This window comes from Danio rerio, chromosome 17, assembly GCF_052040795.2.
Source record: "Danio rerio strain M-AB ecotype USA chromosome 17, GRCz13ab, whole genome shotgun sequence".
In the NCBI taxonomy this organism is placed as follows: Eukaryota; Metazoa; Chordata; class Actinopteri; order Cypriniformes; family Danionidae; genus Danio; species Danio rerio.
In genome coordinates this window covers 58,209,028-58,230,268 of record NC_141037.1, presented here as the reverse complement: position 1 = coordinate 58,230,268, position 21,241 = coordinate 58,209,028, and the positions used below count along the sequence as shown (strand labels likewise).

Below are 21,241 nucleotides of genomic sequence, written 5' to 3'. Positions count from 1 at the left end.
TCTGAGTTTCTGGTATTACCCAGAATAGCAAAGTCCACTAAAGGAGGTTGAGCCTTCTCATTTACGGCTCCTAAACTCTGCAATAGCCTTCCTGATCAGGTCTGAGGCTAAGAGATACTCTCTCAGTTCAAATCTAGATTAAAGAATATTTTCTTTGACTATTTTTAATAAGGAAAACCTAGACTTCGACTCAATTTCTGAAAACAAGAAAATTAATTTTAGACTAAACAAGACAAAATCTCGAAGTAAGAAATGCATTTTATTTGCAGTGTAGCATTGGAAAGGATAAATGCATTCAGTATGAATGGCCTGTGATGTCCAGAGTCTTTTAAATGTGGTCAGGCATCTTCTCCCATGGCTAAATCCTTCTGTCCTGTCCACCTGATTAAAACATGACCCTTGCTCTGATCCTCAAGGGAACAGACAGAACATGAAGAAAGCGGGATCATCTCCTGTCAAACTCCTGCTTCAGACACGGCTAAGCCTCCAGAAAGCAGACGATAATAATTAACACCTTTCAGATCGCCACTTTAAGACGGCTTTGATCGTATCTCCAACCCAAACACAATCGGCCTTTGAGAATTTACATTTTATTGACTGGCAGACGCCCTCCAAATCCAGAGAAGTCCGCCAAGATTACAGCACTCCACGGTTCATTTGACTGGATTCCTGCTTTAATTCAACCTGAGTGTTTCTGGTTCACATTTTAGCGCTGTCTCGCCCTCCCCCGCGGGGACCTTAACTCTTTCTGCTGCATAATTTCAATTGCTTTCTTTTTGTTAAATGTTTAACTTAAATTGGGAGCCTCATAAATATTCCGAATCACTCGCGCTGTGTTTGATGAGGAAATGAGAGTCCTACCCACCGAGATTCCCCAGGCAAGGAGATGAAAACCACTGAAATCCCACACAACTTTACTCTCAGAAGGAGACCTGCGCGCCACAATCGCCTCGTACTCACTACAAAATCCAAACGGACAGATCTTCTTGCGTATTTAAGTATTCATTGTGTTTATTGCAAATGATTAAATTTAATTAGACTTGAACCAACATAACTTCCTTATCTCTTCTCTCATATGATTGGTTTTTATTGGTATGAGGGGCGGGATCAGCTTGTCTTAGGAACCACAATTATCCAATCAATTTACAACACAATTTTATAGCCATTGCTATATTAGCAATTGCTTTATTACACGGCAACAGAATGCTTCCCTTACTCAGAATGTTTGTCTTGTTTCTAGTTGAAATATCAAAACATTCTTAAATTAAGTAGTACTTTCTAGACAAGTAAAAAATATTGTCTTGTTTTCAGAAATAATGATCCAAAATTAAGTGAGTTTTTTCCTAAAACAAGCTAAATAATCTGCCAATGAGTTAAACAGAATTGTTTTATTTAAGTTGGGTATTGATTTTAAAATATTGCTTTTTACCTATAAAGCTTTAAATAATCGAGCTCCTGTTTATCTAATCAACTTCTCTCTCACTACAATTCAACTCGCTCTTTAAGATCTCAAAACTCAGGGCTTGTGGTAGGATCCAGAAAGGCAAAGTCCACTAAAGGAGGTCGAGCCTTCTCATATATGGCTCCTAAACTCTGGAATAGCCTTTCTGATAATCTTCCAGGCTCAGACACACGTTCTCAGTTCAAAACCTAATTAAAGACTATTTTCTATTAAGGAAAACCTCACTTGACTTTAACTAATTTCTGGAAACAAGACAATGATTGTTTACTTGTCTAGAAAAGCTTCTTGATTTCAGAATTTATTGATATTTTGACTAGAAACAAGACAAAAACTGTAAGAATAAAATTAAGAAGAGTAAATGTTGACTGCATGATGATTTTAACGTCTTTTATTGAAAGGCAAGATGTAATCATAATAGTCTTGTGCATCCATCAGGTGCTTGTTTACATAGAAAAACAATGGAAAATTACACTGCAGAAATGCTTTGCTTACTCAGAGCTTTAGTCTTGTTTGTAGTTCAAAAATCTAAAAATCCTGAAATCAAGCATCATTTTCTGGACAAGTATAATATATTGTCTTGTTTTCAAAAAAATACTATGCCAAGAGAGTTTCTCTTTTAAAACAAGCTAAATAATCTGCCGATGGGGTAAACAAAATAGTTTTATTTAAGTTCAGTTCCGTATTGATTATAAAATATTTCTCCTTATAAAGCTTTAAATAATCCAGCTCCTATTTATCTAACCAATCTTCAGTCTCGCTACAATCCAACCCGCTTTTTAAGATCCCAAAACTCAGGGCTTCCATTAATACCCAGAATAGCAAAGTCTACTAAAGGAGGTCGAGTCTTCTCATTTATGGCTCCTAAATTCTGCAATAGCCTTCCTGATAATGTCCGAGGTTCAGACGCACTCTCCCAGTTCAAAACTGGATTATAGACGATGTTATTAACTATTTTTATTAAGGAAAACCTCACTTGACCTTAACTAATTTCTGAAAATAAGACAAAAGTTCTTTACTTGTCTAGAAAAAGCTTCTTGATTTATGAGTTTTTAGATATTTGAACTAGAAACAAGACAAAAACTCCAAAGAAGAAAAACAAGGGTAAATGTTGACTCCATGATGACTTTAACGTCTTTCATTGAGAGGCAAGATGTAATCATAATGGTCTTGCTCATCCATCGAGTGCTTGTTTACATAGAAAAACAATGGAAAATTACACTGCAGAAATGCTTTGCTTAAAGCTTTAGTCTTGTTTCTAGTCCAAATATCCAAAAATCCTGAAATCAAGAAGCATTTTCTGGACAAGTATAATATATTTTCTTGTTTTCAAAAAAAATACTATGCGAAGAGAGTTTCTCTTTTAAAACAAGCTAAATAATCTGCCGATGGGGTAAACAAAATAGTTTTACGTAAGTTCAGTTCTGTATTGATTATAAAATATTTATCCTTATAAAGCTTTAAATAATCCAGCTCCTATTTATCTAACCAATCTTCAGTCTCGCTACAATCCAACCCGCTCTTTAAGATCTCAAAACTCAGGGCTTCTGGTAGTAACCAAAATAGCAAAGTCCACTAAAGGAGGTCGAGCCTTCTCATATATGGCTCCTAAACTCTGTAATAGGTTGTTTTCACATGACGTCATTGTTGCGCGAGATGGAGGGCAGGAAGTTGTTCTTCTAATTAGGAATCGCTGCCAGAACATCAAATTATTTCAGTTTTATGTTTATAGTCATTAAAACTAGCCAAAATAAGAAATGCAGAACAGCTTTTATAGACTTACAAACGTTTGATGATGTTTTGATAATTTTATTATTTTACTCACCCTATTGTTCAGATTATTTTGCTTCTTTTAATCACTTAATTTTGACTCGTTTTTCTTCAAACAAAACAACATGTTTAGCTTGTGTATAGAAAATGCTTCCTGATTCAAAAATATTTAGATATTCGGACTAGAAACAAGACAAAAAGCAGTGTTGAGAATCCCGCCGCCTCCAGCAAGCATTTGCATTCAGGAAGCACATGGGCTGTCCATTTCCACATGCTAATTAGTTTGCATCTCTGAGAAAAGTTCTTCATCAGCAACAAGTGTAAGGAAGCGGGTGGCGTTTGCTCTTTTTTCCTGCTCTCCTGCGGTCTCTGGACAGACAGCGGGACAGACTGCCTCACAGTGCCATGTTTCTGGGTCGTGACCCGGTGATGGCAGCCACTCCTGGACGTCTCAGTTCGGCTCCGCAGGAAGTCTTCATTCATTTACATATGCAACGCTTCAGCGGCGTCTCACACACACCACGCCATGATCAGAATACAAAACGGCACGCAGGGCAGGAGGAGGCGTGTGGGCAAAACTGTTAATTTGCTCTCTTGGGTCGACGGACTGGAATAACAATGCCTGAAAAATAAAACATATTCATATACAATGTGTGCATAATATGTGTATAATGTTTCATCAGCTGGAAAACAACACAAGTGGCTGCATCTGAAACACAACTACACTCATTCAAATGCATGCCAGTGATTATTATTACTATTATTAAATGATTGCTGACAATGATATAGTCAGAATTATTAGCCCCCCCTGTATATTTTTGTCCCCAATTTCTGTTTAACAGAGCGAAGATTTTTTCAACACATTTCTAATCATAATAGTTTACTAACTCATCTCTAATCACTGATTTCTTTTATCTTTGTCATGATGACAGAACATGATATTAGACTAGATATTCTTCAAGACACTAGTGTTCAGCTTAAAGTGACGTTTAAAGGCTTCACTAGGGTAATTAGGGTAAAGTTAGGGTAATTAGGCAAGTCATTGTATAACAGTGGTTTGTTCTGGAGACAATCCAAAACTAATATTGCTGAAGGGGCCAATAATATTGAGCTTAAAATGGCTTTAAAACAATTAAAAACTGCTTTTAGTTTTTTTTTAAGTGATTAGTTGACTACTTTTATTTGTTTTACTTTACTGACAAAAGTGAGTAAATTCACTGACTCAAAAGCGATTAGTTGACTTTACTTAAACAGTGAGTAAACATGTTGACTTAAAATCGACAAGTTGACCACATAAATAGTGAGTAAAACTGCTGAGTAAAAATCGACAAGTTGACTTCACTTAAAAAGTGAGTGAACCTGTTAATTTAAAAGCACTTAGTTGAGTTTACTTAAAAAATTAAGTGAGTGAACCTGTTCACTTAAAAATGAGTTCACTTAAAAAGTGAGTAAACCCACTGATTTAAAATCGACAAGTTGACTTGAAATCGACTAATGGACTGTATTTAAAAAAATTAGTAAACACGTTGACTTAAAATCGACAAGTTGACTTTACTTTAAAAAGTGAGCAAACATGTTGACTTTAAATTGACAAGTTGATTTTACTCAAAAAGTTGTTGAACCGGTTGACTTAAAAGTGCCTAGTTGAGTTTACTTAGAAAAGTGAGTGAGCCTGTTGATTTAAAAGCGCTTAGTTAAGTTCACATTAAAAAATTAAGCGAGTGAACCTGTCGACCCAAAAGCACTTACTTGAGTTCACTTATAAAGTGAGTAAACCCACTGATTTAAATTCGACAGGTGGACTTGAAATCGACTAATGGACTGTACTTAAAAAATTAGTAAACACTTTGACTTAAAACTGACAAGTTGACTTTACTTTAAAAAGTGAGTAAACATGTTGACTTGCAAACGATTAGTTGACGTTAGATAAAAAGTGAGCAAACCCGATGAGTTAAAAGCGATTAGTTGACTACTTTTATTTGTTTTACTTTACTGACAAAAGTGAGTAAATTCACTGACTCAAAAGCGATTAGTTGACTTCACTTAAAAAGTGAGTAAACATGTTGACTTAAAATCGACAAGTTGACTTCACATAAATAGTGAGTAAAACTGCTGACTTAAAATCGACAAGTTGACTTTACTTTAAAAAGTGAGTAAACATGTTGACTTTAAAACGATTAGTTGACGTTAGATAAAAAGTGAGCAAATCCATTGAGTTAAAAGTGATTAGTTGACTACTTTTATTTTTTTTTACTTTACTGAAAAAAGTGAGTAAATTCACTGACTCAAAAGCGATTAGTTGACTTCACTTAAAAAGTGAGTAAACATGTTGAATTAAAAGGGGCGAATAATATTGACGTTAAAATAGGTTTAAAACAATTAAAAACTGCTTTTACTCTAGCCCAAATAAAACTAATAAGACTTTCTCCAGAAGAACAAATATTAGAGGAAACACTGTGATTTTGTTCAACATCACAGTTGCGATAATCAGTCATGGTTTTAGTAACAGTAAAAATGATTTGTGACGGTAATCGTCAGGAAATTTGACGGTGTAACTGTTAGAACAACCGTAGTACCTTGCCCAGCTCAATGACAGAAAGCAGCAGAAGAATGGCTGAATGTTGAGTGTAGTTCAGCGTCCGTCACCTGAGCCCACAGTTCTCCTGAAATGCTGACTTTGAGCCCACATCTCGGTGAGGTCACCCCAGTGCTATCGCAAGCACAGCAGTCACCAGCAGCACAATGCACACCGATCGCTCAGAATAACCGCCACAGACCTTTCATTTCTCATCGTCAGCGAATCGCTGGATAATTTTGGCACTGCAACCTTCCTATTAAGAAGATAAAAATAAACAAAAGCAGTGGTGAAAGCTCTATATCGGGATGAGCTAATCCTATTTGCAGATCTCCGGACCACGCGGACATGCTTACATGTGACAATTTCGGCTATTTTTAAAAGCGAGCTACACTTAACGCCAAAAGGTTTCTGGTGCCAGAGCGGCTAAGAGGATCAAACGTCACCATTAAAATCGTATTACCAAAGTTCATCTAATAGAGGAACACAGCACACTCAATTTTCTATAGAGATATATTTGGCTGTTACTGATCAATACCAAGCAATCTGATGAAGTGTGTTTTATCTGAACGCCAGCAGGAATGTTGAAGCACCGTAGAAGTGTCAAATGATGAGTGAAAGTATTGGTATTTTAACCACTTCTTGGACAAAGAGAGCATCTTAGAAAAGCACAGTCTTGTTTGCAGTCATAGATTAATGACGAATTAAGGGCAATAAACAAATCATCAGCCTTTTAATGTCATCCAAAAGTCAATATGAGCCAGCAATTAGTTGTTTTGTGTCTGGCTCAACCTCGCTTCAGCTTTCGCTCTCTTCCAGAAATGAAATAAAAGCAATGACACTTACATCTAGGCTGGTTATATAGGCTACTCCCTATCTTGCATTCATTTTATGTATCTAATATTTCTAATTTACCACCAGCCGGGGGAAAAAAAAAAGACACACCAAGCCGTAAATTTCCTGCTAATTCCAAATAATTCTGATTACATGGACGAGTAGTTTTCAATCAGAAAGATAATCTTGGTGATAGATGGTGGGATAATTGGCTGTCTCGGCGACGTAAATATTGTGTCGTTCTATTAATCTTGCCGAATGAGGTGTCAAGCTGTCACTCATTCGTCAAACCGCAGAAGGAAACATCAGAGATAAATAAATGCATGCAGGTCAGGATGTGTGTGTGTGTGTGTGTGTGTGTGTGTGTGTGTGTGTGTGTGTGCGTGCGCGCGCGCTGCACTCAGTGTCCGCACAGCAGTATGGATTTGATTTTACACTGAACATCAAGTGGACCCTGAAGCACTAAACCTGTCAGTCATATGAGAGTAACAAAAATATGCATGTTATTGCTGGACTGCATAAGCACTGTTTTTAAGTTTGGCTAAATAATAATAATAAAAAATATTATTAAATATATTTAATAAAAAATTATAATATTAATAATAATAATAAAAATGAATAAAAAAAATTATAGTAATAATAATAATAATAATAGTGATAATAATAGTAAATGATAGTAATAATAATAGTAACAATAATAATAACAACAACAATAATAATAATAATAATAATTATAATAGTAATAATAATAGTAAATGATAGTAATAATGATAGTCATAATGATAGTAATAATAATAATAATAATAATATTAATAAAAATAATAGTAATAATAACAATAATAATAATCATCATAATAATAGTAGTAATAATAATGTTATTAATAGTAATAAAAATATTAGTAATACTAATAATAATAGTAATATTAGTAATACTAATAATATTAATAGTAATATTAGTAATAAAGAATATTAGTAATAATAATAATAGTTATAATAAAAATAGTAATAATAATAATAATCGTAATCTTAGTAATAAAAATATTAGTAATAATAATAATAGTAATAATAATAATAATAATAGTAATTTAGTAATAAAAATGTTAGTAATAATAATAATAATAATAGTAATAATAAAAGTAATAATAATAACAATAATAGTAATATTAGTAATACAAATATTAATAATACTACTAATAATAGTAATTATAATAATAATAATAGTAATATTAGTAATAAAAATATTAGTAATAATAATAATAACACTATTAGTAATAATAATGATAATAGTAATAATAATAGCAACAAAAATAATAATGACATTAATTCATTCATTTTCTTTTTGGCTTAATCCCTTAAATCATCCGGGGTCATCACAGCGGAATGAACCACTAACTTATTCAGCATATGTTTTATGCAGCGGATGCCCTTCCAGCTGCAACCCATCTCTGGGAAACATCCATACACACTCATTTACATTCAAACACTACAGACAATTTAGCCTACCCAATTCACCTGTACCGCATGTGTTTGGACTGTGGGGGAAACCTAAGCACCTGAAGGAAACCCACGCGAACGCAGGGAGAACACGCAAACTCCACACAGAAACACCAACTGACCCAGCCGAGGCTCAAACCAGCGACCTTCTTGCTATGAGGCGACAGCACTACCTACTGCACCACTGTGTCACCTTAGAATACCAATAATTTTTCCTTTGCAGTTCCAAAACCTTAACATCCAATTGATATCTCCAGTTGCACATCTGACCCATATTAGTGACCATTTAACCAACAAAACAATCTGAAAGCTTTGATTTCGAATCCCAATAGCTAATAGTTCATGAGGGGCAATGACTGACTTCAACTGTATGTGACCTTTGACATCAACAGCAGCCTAGAAAGCGCATGTCTGTTTATTCCGCAGTCCCAACCATGAACATTCACGCTTTGCATTCCTTTGCCTCCTCTATTATCAATAGGCCCTTCCCCCAGTTGAGAGCCTGTGCTTTTCTCATTCGCAGACACGGTTAACTCAAAGCAAGGTCACAAACACAGTCTCCGTCTGCTTTGTAATGTTCGCTAATCTCTGATCACGATAGTAGATTAAAAAATCGAGTGAATCAAGCGCTGACATCTTCTTCATCTAATTTATAAAGACGATAATTAATGACCTCCTGGCAGACGAGCGCCCTATTTTAACGCCGAGACTAAAAAGCTCCCCTGCTTTGCGCCGAATTGAGAATTAACTCTCAAATATCAGTAATTTAAAGGAAAGGTCAGGCCTAATGTAGTCCCTCCCCTCTTTTTAATATGCCATAACTCTCTTTAAGATGCTCACCTGGCAGCGAGCGCTCCGGCTAATTGGAGGCAATTAACGCATGCACAGCATCAGGTGTGGTGAAGGCAAACAAAAAAAGGTGAAAAAGACGGAGCGGATCCTCCACATCATCATTAACAGAGCGCTGTCGAGACGCGTGACAGATTGCATTTTCTCCGACGACGGCCGCAGATTTATCTGGGTTATAAAGTAAGTGCAGAGCGCAGCGTTCAATCACAGCAACGGGAAATTAGATTAACGAGCTCATGATCACAACAACCCTGAAAGAAACCAATAAGATGCTCTGATGTGCGAACAGCAAGACAACCATGAAGAGCTCAGATGTGGTCTTTCGCTTTCCAAGCTGATCAATACAAATGCATTAGCTGTCCGAAACCACTTCCTACAATGTATGGAGTGATTATTTACTTTACATTAAAACACTAAGTAAACCGCTCACTTGAAAGTGATTACTTTAATTTTTTAAAAATTGTAAACTGTTTACTTAAAGCGTCAAGTTGACTTTACTTAAAAAAGTGAGTAAAACCTGTTGACTTAAAATCGACAAGTTGACTTTAAATAAATAGTGAGTAAAACTGCTGACCTAAAAGCAATTAGCTGAGTTAATTTAAAAAGTGAGTAAACCCATTGATTTAAAATTGACAAGTGAGCTTGAAATCAACAAGTTGACTTTACTTAAAAAGTGAGTAAACCCACTGACTTAAAAGCAATTAGTTGACTTTACTGTAAAAAAAAAATTTGTAATCATGTTGACTTAAAATCGACAAGTTGACTTTACATAAATAGTGAGTAAACCTGTTGACTGAAAAGCGCTTAGTTGAGTTTACTTAGAAAAGTGAGTGAACCCATTGATTTAAAATCGACAAGTTCACTTCACTTAAAAAGTAGGTAAACCTGTTGATTTAAAAGCGATTAATTAAGTTTACTTAAAAAAGTAAATAAACCTGTTGACTTGAACACAATTAGTTGACTTTAGATAAATAGTGAGCAAACCCGTTGATTTAAAAGCGCTTAGTTGACTTTACTTTAAAAAGTGAGTGAACCTGTTGAGTTAAAAGCAATTAGCTGACTACTTTTAAAAATTGACTTAACTGAAAAAAGTGGTAATCTCACTGACTTAAAAGCAATTACTTGACTTTAATTAAAAAGTGACTAAACATGTTGACCTAAAATCGACAAGTTGACTTTACTTAAAAAGAGAGTAAACCCACTGAGTTAAAAATGATTAGTTGACTACATAAAAATGTAGTAAACCCGTTGACTTAAAATCGACAAGTTGACTTTACTTTAAAAAGTGAGTAAATCTGTTGACTTGAAAACGATTAGTTGACTTTACATAAAAAGTAAGCAAACAGGCTGACTAAAAATTGACAAGTTGATTTACTGAAAAAAGGAAGCAAACCTGTTCACTTAAGTTGACTTTACTTAAAGAGTAAACACGTTAACTTAAAATCAATTTATTGACTTTACTTAAAAAAGTGAATGAACATGTTGATTTAAAAGCGCTTAGTTGAGTTTACTTAAAAAGTGAGTAAACCCATATGCATTTAAAACCGACGTGTGGATTTTAAATCGACATGTTCCCTTTACTTAAAAAGTGGAAAAACCTGTTGATTTAAAAGCGATTAATTGAGTTTACTTCAAAAAAATTGTGAGTGAACCTGTCGACCTAAAAGCACTTTTCTTTTGGACTTTACTTAAAAAGTGAGTAAACCCACTGACTTAAATGCGATTAGTTGATTTTACTTAAAAATAAGTAAACATGTAGACTTAAAAATTGACAAGTTGACTTTACTTTAAAAAGTGAGTAAACATGTTGACTTGAAAACAATTAGTTGACTTTAGATAAATAGTGAGCAAACCCGTTGATTTAAAAGCGATTAGTTGAGTTTACTTAAAAAGTGAGTGAACCTGTTGATTTAAAAGCAATTAGCTGACTACTTTTAAAAATTGACTTAACTGAAAAAGTGAGTAAATTCACTGACTTAAAAGCAATTACTTGACTTTAATTAAAAAGTGAGTAAATCTGTTGACTTGAAAACGATTAGTTGACTTTACTTAAAAAAGGGAGCAAACCTGTTCACTTAAGTAGACTTTAAAGAGTAAACATGTTGACTTAAAATCAATTTATTGACTTTACTTAAAAAAGTGAATGAACATGTTGATTTAAAAGCGCTTAGTTGAGTTTACTGAAAAAGTGAGTAAACCCATATGCATTTAAAATCGACGTGTGGATTTTAAATCGACAAGTTCCCTTTACTTAAAAAGTGGAAAAACCTGTTGATTTAAAAGCGATTAATTGAGTTTACTTAAAAAATTTGTGAGTGAACCTGTCAACGTAAAAGCACTTTACTTTTGGACTTTACTTAAAAAGTGAGTAAACCCACTGACTTAAATGCGATTAGTTGATTTACTTAAAAATTAGTAAACATGTAGACTTAAAAATTGACAAGTTGACTTTACTTTAAAAAGTGAGTAAACCTGTTGATTTAAAAGCAATTAGCTGACTACTTTTAAACATTGACTTAACTGAAAAAGTGAGTAAATTCACTGACTTCAAAGCAATTACTTGACTTTAATTAAAAAGTGAGTAAATCTGTTGACTTGAAAATGATTAGTTGACTTTACATAAAGAGTAAGCAAACGGGCTGACTTAAAAACGACATGTTGACTTTACTTAAAAAGGGAGCAAACCTGTTCACTTAAGTAAACTTTACTTAAAGAGTAGACATGTTGACTTAAAATCAATTTATTGACTTTACTTAAAAAAGTGAATGAACATGTTGACTTAAAAGCGCTTAGTTGAGTTTACTGAAAAAGTGAGTAAACCCATATGCATTTAAAATCGACGTGTGGATTTTAAATCGACAAGTTCCCTTTACTTAAAAAGTGGAAAAACCTGTTGATTTAAAAGCGATTAATTGAGTTTACTTAAAAAATTTGTGAGTGAACCTGTCGACCTAAAAGCATTTTACTTTTGGACTTTGACTTGAAAACGTTTATATGACTTTACATAAAAAGTAAGCAAACAGACTGACTTAAAAACGATTAGTTGACTTTACTTAAAAAAGGGAGCAAACCTGTTCACTTAGACTTTACTTAAAGAGTAGACATGTTGACTTAAAATCTATTTATTGACTTTACTTAAAATAGGTGAATTAACCTGTTGACTTGAAAACGATTAGTTGACTTTACTTCAAAAGTAAGTAAACCTGTTGACTTAAAATCAATAAGTTGACTTTACATAAAAATGTTGCAAACTCATTTACTTAAAATCAACAAGTTAATGCTCTTTAGTCACGTTCCAGCATCGAGAGCACACTAACTCCTGAGCTCATGATCACAACAACCCTAAAAAAAAAAACAATAAGACTCTGTTCGGCTCTGATGTGCAAACAGCAAAACAACCACGAAGAGCTCAAATGTGGACCTTTGCTGATCAATACAGATGCATGTAAAAAGTGATTATTTACATTACATGTAAAATTGACAAGTTGACTACATAAAAAGTGCTTAAATCTGTTGATTTAAAAGCGATCAGTTGGCTTTACTTAAAAAGTGAGTAAACCCTTTCACTTTAAAACAACAAGTTGACTTTACATAAACAGTGAGTAAAGATGACAGTCAGACAGCGGCCTCTGGTGGATTAACGTGAAAACAGCAAGCGTGAATGGCACTTGCGAGAGAAATTTGAGATCTGAAAAAGCGCACACAGCGACCTCTGGTGGATTTGCAAAAACGAAAACTCAAAAGACAAACGTAGCTCCTGGGACGTATTTGGCGCTCTCCAGAAATGTATAAAGGACTACGTTTTCAGAATGAGCATGGGTTGGATGTGTATCAACATTACACACTGTGACCTTTTTATTTTATTACAACCCAGGCTCATTACGGATATGTACCCATGTCTACATTTCTGGGGTCAGCGAAATACATAACCAGAGGTACGTCTGCTCACAGTTTTTGTTTTTGCGATTCCACCGAAGGTTGCGGTGTTTGCTTTTTGATGATGTCAAATTTCTCTCACACATCCTCTTCTCGCATAAATCCACCAGAGGGCGCAACATACACTTCAGCGGACCAGGCCAGCTTACTGTCAACTGAATGACTGACTGAAACACCCACCCCCCAAACCCAACCGATAGTGTTTTCAAAAGCAATATAGAAAACGAAAAGCCATTGCAGCCGGCTGATTTCACGTTTTCAGCCTGTTGTTTATTAATTTATTTATTTTCTGGAACCGTTTAACTCAGCTTCCCTTCCCAAGTCGGTGTATGTGGTGAGCTACTGGGCAAACTGGTAACACTGGAAAAGCCGTCTACATGGAGGTAAGCAGTCAGCATGTAGCACTAAATTGAAGAGAAGCCATCAGTGGCATCATACCGCCCCGTGGCATTCATTTTAAAGCCATACATACCTCTGGCTACATAATATACGCTCTCCAGAGATGTAGACAGGGGTACATATCCACAATGAGCCCTTTAGAGTTTTAATATTGTGACTTTTACTCTTTTTTTTTTCTCCTTCATATTTGAGCTGCTTTTACACAATTTACAATGCAAAAAGCTTAACATGAAGATGAATTGAACTGGTTTGTTTTGAACTTAACTGGTTAGCTGATATTTACTCTAAACGAGCCTGACTGACTGGCGGTGTTCAGAGATGTCCTCCTGACCTGAAGTGACCTGCGCTGAATGTGTTGTTTTGATTCCCAGTAGAGAAACGCCTCTTTATTTTTCATTAGGAGATGAGTGGATCCGAGAAACACACACACACACACACACACACACACACACACACACACACACACACACTCACACACACCTGTTCCTGTGCGCAGGAGATCTGCTGTCTGAAGTGTCACAGGCCTGTCCTCAGATCAGCACACGGCCTGGGACTCTACTGTTGGAGTGTGCCCAGCAGCGGCAGTGTCCCGTCAGCAGGCTCCGGCTAGGACGGGGCTCAGGTTTCCGAGGCCCGCACTGTCCTCTGAGTGTGTGTGAATGGGGCTTTTGAGGGGCGGACGGCCGTCTCTCATCGTCCCGGGACACGAGAGCAGCTCTCGCCTCACACACCTGGCAGCTTCAAGTCTCCACGTGCCACCGGCGCTAACAAAAGACGCTCTGTGCATCACTTATTACAAACTCTTTTACTGAGCATCCGCTCTGCTTTATGCATTCATAAAAACAGGAGGAAGATGAAAAACACGCATGCACCTACAGGATTATTGAGCAGGGTTATTACTAGGGCCAGACCGAATCTTTTAGGTATTGGTGGTTTATGAGGACTCTCCATAGGTGTAATGTATTCCATACTGTAAAAAGAAGCTAATTATATCACAGGAATTTTAAATGTCACGAGACCCTGTTAAGCATGATTTGTATTAATTTTGAATTACGGGGACACAAGACATGTCCTCATAAACCAGCTTGATAGTGTACAACTAGGTCATACACATATCATTATACAAATTCTGTCCACCAAAACCCGCACACACACACACACACACACACACACACACACACACACACACACACACACACACATAGACGTCTGTTGTTTATATTCTGATTTAACAGTACTTTCTGTCCATTAAACCTGAACCACTCCCTAAATCTAACGCTCATGTAAACAGGTTTGCATTTTTAGTGAAGCATTGTTTATGGTTTAAAATCATGTACTTCCCAGGTGGAGAGCTTGGATGGAGACACACACACACACACTCACACTCATACACAGAAGCGCTGCTGTGTTCATCATGCTCCTGCAGTTCAGAGGCTGATGAGTGAATTATCTGTGACAGGAAGAGCATGTCAGCGTGTCGGAGCTGGACTGCAGCTTTACAGCGGCTCCGCTTCTCATATATACACACACACACACACACACACACAAAAAATCTCTCTCTGCTCATTTCCGCCTGCTCTGTCAGAGAGTGGAGGATGAAAGCTGTACCTCTACGCTGATCAGTGCAGGACAGCCCACACAGAGACCACCAAACACACACTCAAATATTGCTGAGGAAACTCCTTATATGAAATAAATACTGTAGTAATGATGGGGTCGTCTGTAAGGGCATCCGTGCATAAAACATATACCAGAGTAATTGACGGTTCATTCCACTGTGGAGACCCCTGATAAATCAGAAACTGAGCTGAAGAAAAGTGACGCTAAGTACTTGAATTGAATATGTTGTGGTGATTTTATAGTTGCTATGGTAACACAATGACTATAGTAATTAATATGTTGGGGTGATTCTACAGTTGCTATAGTAACACAACAACTATAGTAATTAATCAGTTGTGGTGATTTTATAGTTACTATTGCAACACAACAACAATAGTAATGATTCTGTTGTGGCGATTCTACAGTTGCTATGGCAACGCAGCAATTACAATAATGAATCTGTTGTAGCGATTCTACAGTTGCTATGGCAACACAACAAATATAACAATGATTCTATTGTGGCGATTCTACAGTTGCTATGGCAATGCAACAACTACAATAATGAATCTGTTGTGGTAATTCTACAGTTGCTATGGCAACACAACAATTACAATAATGAATCTGTTGTGGTAATTCTACAGTTGCTATGACAACACAACAACTATAACAATGATTCTGTTGTGGCGATTCTACAGTTGCTATGGCAACGCAACAAACATAACGATTCTGTTGTGGCGATTCTACAGTGGCTATGGAAACGCAACAACCACAAAAATGATTCTGTTGTGGCGTTTCTACAGTTGCTGTGGTAACACAACAAATATAACAATGATTCTATTGTGGTGATTCTACAGTTGCTATGATAACGCAACAACTACAATAATGATTCTGTTGTGGCAATTCTACAGTTGCTATGGCAACGCAACAATTACAATAATGAAACTGTTGTGGCGATTCTACAGTTGCTATGGCAACACAATAACTATAACAATGATTTTGTTGTGGCGATTCTACAGTTGCTATGGCAACGCAACAACTACAATAATGAATCTGTTGTGGTGATTCTACAGTTGCTATGGCAACACAACAATTACAATAATGAATCTGTTGTGGTGATTCTACAGTTGCTATGGCAACACAACAAATATAACAATGATTCTATTGTGGCGATTCTACAGTTGCTATGGCAACGCAACAACTACAATAATGAATCTGTTGTGGTGATTCTACAGTTGCTATGGCAACACAACAATTACAATAATGAATCTGTTGTGGTGATTCTACAGTTGCTATGGCAACACAACAAATATAACAATGATTCTATTGTGGCGATTCTACAGTTGCTATGGCAACGCAACAACTACAATAATGATACTGTTGTGGTGATTCTACAGTTGCTATGGAAAATACAACAATTGCAATAATGAATCTGTTGTGGTGATTCTACAGTTGCTATGGAAAATACAACAATTGCAATAATGAATCTGTTGTGGTGATTCTACAGTTGCTATGGCAATACAACAATTACAATAATGAATCTGTTGTGGCGATTCTACAGTTGCTATGGCAACACAACAACTATAACAATGAATCTATTGTGGCGATTCTACAGTTGCTATGGCAACACAACAACTATAATAATTTCGGTTAATTACAATCGCCATGACAGTTTTTTCAACCTCTTCTCTTCAGGGAAAACCAGCAACAATCAAGAGTGCATGATTATCTGCTCTCATGGCTTTGCAAACAAAAATGTGATTAAAATGAAACTCAAAAACAGCCTTGAACATAACAAAATGGTGGTAAATTTGATCAGTACACAAGGGTTGAGCTGTACATATACACACGTGTGTTTTCAGCACAGAGGCGCTGGTTGAGTTTGTCCTCGTCGGGATGTTTTAAGGCCTCAGGAAGATGGCGTTTTGGAAATGAAATGGCTCAGGTCTGCCGCTGTGCTGGAACACACATATAAAGAGCTGAAGGCTGATATGAATCTGCTGGCGGTTTATTAGACGGGGCAGTGAGCTGTGACTGACGGTATTGTCCACAGATGGACCGAAGTCCACGGCACGCGGGACCCTGCGCGGCCTCGCTGACAATACAATCAATAACCACACGCTTATTACATGACCCTTCTGTCGGAGCGCTTCACTGCCTCTGTGCTTCACTTCTGTTCCTCAAAGTGTGTGTGTGTGTGTGTGTGTGGCTCTTTCAGGACAAGACTCTTACTGTACGCACACTAATATAAATACTCAGCACTATTGGTGCTTCATATAATGGCAGTGAATGGTGACAGGCTTGTATAGATTTAATGAACACATATTTGCTCTTAGAATAGTGTGATTTCACCATGTTTCAGCCGCCGTCGTCCATATTCTTTACAGTCATTGTTTTCTGCAGACTGCATTTATCAAGTGTGATTATAAACAATAGAAATAATTCATGTTTATCATTAGAGCAGGGATCCCTGCTGAAAAATCCAGCTTAAACCAGCCTAGGATGGTTGGCTGGCTTTAGCTGGTCGACCAGCCTGGTTTTAGAGGGGTTTTGGCCACTTCCAGGCTTTCCAGCCATTTCCAGCCTGGTTTTAGCTGGACAAGCTGGGAGATGACCAGTGAAAACCAGCTTGATCAACCTAGCCAGGCTGGGACCCCAGCCAAAACCAGCCATATCCAGCTTAAACCAAGATGGTCAAGTTGGTTTTAGATGGTTTTAGCTGGTCACTTTCCAGCCTGACCAGCTAAGACCAGGCTGGTCGACCAGCTAAAACCAGCCAACAATCCTAGGCTGGTTTAAGCTGGATTTTTCAGCAGGGATGTCCAGACTCGGTCCTGGAAGGCTGGTGTCCAGCAAAGTTTAGATCCAACCCCAATCAGACACAGCTAATCAAGCTCTTACTAGGCTTTCTAGAAACATCCTTGCAGATGTGTTAAAGCAAGGTCCCTCCAGGACCGAGTCTGGACACCCCTGCATTAGAGGCTGGATATATTTACACACTGCTGACACACAACTGGATTATAACGTTTATTTGAGCTAAATAGCTAACATGGATATATACACTAGATATTGCATACGGACCCTGAGCATGTGTCAATTGCGCCGCCATATTGGTACAGTGCTCCCAGGACAAATATCTAACTGCACTAGTCAAGACAGTGTTATTACGTGAAGATGCGGGACTTTAGCGCTGTCTACGGGTGTAGTAACGAGCAAACAAAGAAAACAAAGCACAAAGGCAGAACATCTCATAGGTAATATTAAGTTTTTTCTGTTTTTGTATGTTCTGAACTTTTGTGCTAATCAGGTAACGTTATTGATGATAACAGTCTCTTACTGCATTCACCATACGGCAAAGCAGCTCCAACTCGCACTAAACACTCGGCTTATGCTAGTTTTGTTGAATAAAATCAGCAAACAATGCTAAATAAATACGACAACGAGATGCTGCGCTGCCAGAAACTTGTACTGTTGTCGGCTGAGTGAAGGAGTCGTTCATAACGGAGATTCATTCACAAACGAATCGCTCCCTCCGTCAGTATGAGCAGTGAAAGCAGGAGAGGAGCTGTGTTTCAGGACATGATTAGATCACATTTAACAGGGAGGGTGAATAGTACATTTCCGTACACACAAACACAAGCTTTTTTATCAGGAATGCCCGTGCGGTCACTGATCCATCAGTATAGAAAAGTGATGTAAAATGATAAGTTTCATAAATAAAAATAAATTTGCATACTGATATACTGAAAACTCCCGATCAAATATGTGTATATGTGTATATGTGTATATGTGTATATCTCTGGCTTTGGATGGCCACAGTCCTCCACTGCAGCTTGGTCCCGCATTCATTTCAAAGGAGCGCTACCCTGTACTAAAATGGCGGCTCTATTGACGCATTCCCTCCAATAGACAACAACAGGGTAGGCGACATCTAATGTATATATCTCCGTATAGCTATCGCTATAATGTTTTTTTATAATTATTAAATGACCTTCTATGTCTTGTTTTATACTCGTTTTATCAGCACTCTTTATTTGATGATACAAACGCGCACTTTATAGCCGATCTATATATGAATGAAAGTGTTTTCTCTACCTCTGTGTTCATTTCTAGTTTGTTTTTGGGATATTTTGACACATATTTGAGATATTAGTGGTTAAGCCACTTTTGGCAAAATTCATTCATTCATTTTCTTGTCGGCTTAATCCCTTTATTAATCTGAGGTCACCACAGCAGAATGAACCGCCAACTTATCCAGCAAGTTTTTACACAGCGGATGCCCTTCCAGCCGCAACCCATCTCTGGGAAACATCCACACACACATTCATACACTACGGGCAATTTAGCCAACCAAATTCCCCTATAGCGCATGTGTTTGGACTGTGGGGGAAACCGGAGTACCCGGAGGAAACCCATGCGAAGGCAGGGAGAACATGCAAACTCCACACAGAAATGCCAACTGACCGAGGTTCGAACCAGCGACCTTCTTGCTGTGAGGCGACAGCACTACCCACTGCGCCACTGCCTCACCCTTTTGGCTAAACAACCTAACAAATTAGTTATTTTGTAACCCAAATTGTTGGGTTATCCTTAATAACTTAATGGATTGGGTTAAAATAACCCAACAGCAGGTCAGTGCCAAATCAACCCACCATTGGGTTACTGGTTGGGATATTATTAACAGTTTTAAGTGAGTAATATTTGAAAACGAATGAATATATATTAGCATGGGGGCAGCATGATGGCGCCGTGGGTGGCACAATCACCTCACAGCAAGAAGGTCACTGGTTTGAGCCTTGGCTAGGACAGTTGACGTTTCTGTGTGGAGTCTGCACGTTTTCCCCGTGTTGGCGTGGGTTTCCTCCGGGTGCTTTGTCCGTACTGTATGAGTGTGAATGAGAGTGTATGGGTGTTTCCCAGAATTGGAAAGGGCATCCGCTGCGTAAAACATATGCTAAATTAGTTGGTGGTTCATTCCACTGTGGTGACCCCTGATTAATAAAGGGACTAAGCAGAAAAGAAAATGAAAGAATGACTGATATATTAGCATCAAGGCCGCCTGTAAGTGTTGTGTTTTAACCAAAGCGTGTAACCGTCTGACTCTGAGCGATGATGAGCACACGTGTCATGTCTAATCAGAGGTTTTTGCTCTAATGAGAGGCTCTGGAGCTGGTCTGGGGTCTGCGGGACTCTTTAAGGGTCCGGGTCGCCGCTACAGCACAAGCGATTACACAGGAGCACTCAGCCAAAACACAGAAATCAATAAACAATCTGGAGGTTTGGGTGGGCTCCGTGTCTGACCTAATAAATGTCTCTATTCACTGTTATGACTTCATTTCACTTTAACGTCTTCTTCATGTGCATCTCGCAGCAGTCAATTAGAGAGAGGACTGAACTCCTGACACCGCACCGCACACTAATCCTCAGCTCACACTGCATCACACACACACACACACACACACAGAGGCATAGACACACACACAAACACAGAAATAGACACACACACAATGAGACACATGCGCACACACACAGACACACATCACACACATAAACTCAGACACATTTAAGACACATACACAGACAAACATCACACACAAACACACATAAAACACAAAATCGCAAACACACACATACACACACACCACACACACACACACACATACAGACACATACAGGCACATACACACAGAGAGAGACATTGACACACACAAATACACACACACATATTGAGGCACACACATAAGAGACCTTGACACACACACATACTGAGACACACCAAGACGAACATCATTCACATAAACACACACACACACACACACACACACACATACACACAGACAATTATCACACACAAATACAGAGACAAAGACTCACGCAAACACACACACACACACACACACACACACACACACAGACAGACACATACACACAGAGAGAGACATTGACACACACAAACACACACACACATATTGAGACACACACATAAGAGACCTTGACACACACACATACTGAGACACACTAAGACGAACATCATTCACATAAACACACACACACACACACACACACACATACACACAGACAAATATCACACACAAATACAGAGACAAAGACACACGCAAACACACACACACACACACACACACACACACACACAGACAGACACATACACACAGAGAGAGACATTGACACACACAAACACACACACACACATATTGAGGCACACACATAAGAGACCTTGACATACACACATACTGAGACACACTAAGACGAACATCATTCACATAAACACACACACACACACACACACACACACACACACACACACACAC

The 21,241-nt window shown here is 37.6% G+C and overlaps 1 long non-coding RNA gene across 3 annotated transcripts in view; it reads right to left on the bottom strand.

Annotated features, from left to right (window-relative positions):
• Positions 1–240: 240 nt before the first annotated feature.
• The window catches only part of LOC147840081 (uncharacterized), a 62,829-nt gene continuing 41,828 nt past the window's right edge, over positions 241–21,241 (bottom strand). For 2 of the 3 annotated variants that reach the window (XR_015513943.1, XR_015513942.1), the window contains exons 2-4: positions 5,806–6,060; positions 3,413–3,851; positions 241–2,524 (exon numbers count right to left, since the gene is read on the bottom strand). This is a non-coding gene — a long non-coding RNA (uncharacterized LOC147840081). Of the gene's footprint in view, positions 3,153–3,319; positions 3,852–5,805; positions 6,159–21,241 lie in introns of those variants that run through there. The other variant, XR_015513941.1, reaches the window with a different exon arrangement.